This window comes from Bubalus kerabau, chromosome 14, assembly GCF_029407905.1.
Source record: "Bubalus kerabau isolate K-KA32 ecotype Philippines breed swamp buffalo chromosome 14, PCC_UOA_SB_1v2, whole genome shotgun sequence".
Taxonomy (NCBI): Eukaryota; Metazoa; Chordata; class Mammalia; order Artiodactyla; family Bovidae; genus Bubalus; species Bubalus kerabau.
This window is the reverse complement of record NC_073637.1, coordinates 39,917,593-39,919,454: the sequence shown is the minus strand read 5'-3', so window position 1 is coordinate 39,919,454 and position 1,862 is coordinate 39,917,593.

The following is a 1,862-nucleotide window of genomic DNA, read 5'->3' as shown; positions in this document are numbered from 1 at the left end:
CATAAACATATGTGTCACACTTTCTTTATCCATTCATCCATCGATAGACATTTATGTTGTTTTCTTGTCTTGGCTGTTGTGAATAATGTTGCAATGAACAATGGGAATTCAGATATCTCTTCAAGATAATTCCTTGAATTATTCCTTAAATTCCTTTGGATAAATACCCAGAAGTGAGAATGCTGGATCACATGGTAGCTCTATGTTTACTTTTTGAGGAACTTCCATAGTGGCTGTAGCATTTTCATCCCCATGAGCAGTATACAGGGTTCCCTTTTCTCCACATGGTTACCAACACTTGTCATTTTTAATTGTATTTAATATGGTCATCCTAGCAGGTGGGTAGGTACTATTGTACTATCTCATTGTGATTTTGATTTATATTTCCCTGATGATTAGTGATGTGGAGCACCTTTTCGTGTACTTTTTATGTCTTTTTTGGAAAAGTATCTATTTAGGTTCTTTGCCCATTTTAAAATTGCATTATTTATTATATTGCTGTTGAACTATAGAAATCCTTATATGGTTTGGATATTAACTCCTTAGCAGATACATGGTTTGCAAATATTTTCTCCTGTTCTTAGGTTGCCTTTTCATTTGGTTTATTGTTCCCTGAAAAGGTACTTTCTGTTTCACACAGGCAGGCGTAGAAGTGCCATTCAAACTACAATATCTTTCTATAATAAAAAGAGTGTGTGTTGTCTTTTGACTGTCTCATATCTGTGTCATCCAGTCTAATTTTCAGTTGACTCCTACAGCCCCTGCTTTTTTACACTGAGACTGTATTTAAGCCTTGGCAGAGGTCTCAAAGCTTAGATGATGTTTAACCATTAAAGAGAAGGAAGGCAGCAGGGAGGGGGTGGCCCGTTCTTTCCCCTGTCACCCTAGCCTTCAGCACAAAGCACACACAACAGAACAAGAGAGCTTTAAGAAGCCACCAGGAATCACAAGATTAAATGACAAGCAGGTAACATAAATGAAGAAGAAGACAGGTTAGGAAACTGGAGAATAAAACCTCCCACTAAAAAGAATGTTTACACAGATCCGCCAACCAGTGCCACATAGGATCACAGGCTTAACATTACCAAGTCTTTTGATTATTTTCAAGACAGTCAGAAATCTGTGTTTTTATGTGCTAGGTACCACTGCCTGATGTAGCACCAAAAAGGGTAGCAGACAGCTGAGTGCTGAGGATTTGCTCTAAGTACTAAGTCATAGGGAGTGCTAAGTCACTTCTGTCGTGTCTGACTCTTTGCGACCCCATGGACTATAGCCCATCGGGTTTCTCTGTCCGTGAGATTTCCCAGGCAAGTATATTGGGGTGAGTTGCCAGCCCTCCTCCAGGGGATCGTCCCAACCCAGGGATAAAACCTGCCTCTCTTATGTCTCCTGGCAGGCAGGAGACATTTGCCGTCTTTACCACTTGCACCACCAGGGAAGCCCATGTCCTAGGGAGAGGGGATAGAAAACCATGGTTTCCCACACTATGGGCTTGGCTAGTAACCACAGTTTTCCAAGATACAATGAGGCAAAAACTCAGACTGGTAGTACAGAATGTGAGATTAACTGAGAGTTGTGCTTAGTCGCTAAGTCATATCTGACCCTTTGTGACCCCCTGGACTGCAGCCCTCCAGACTCCTGTGTCCATGGGGATTCTCCAGACAAGAATACTGGAGTGGGCTGCCATGCCCTCTTCCAAGGGATCTTCCCAACCCAGGGATCGAACCCAGGTCTCCCGCATTGCAGGCAGATTCTTTACTGTCTGAGCCACCAGGCAAGCTCCTAGTACAGCTCACAGTTTAGTAAGAAGTTAGAAAATAAACACAACACGATATGAATAATGATACTTGTGCACATGAATT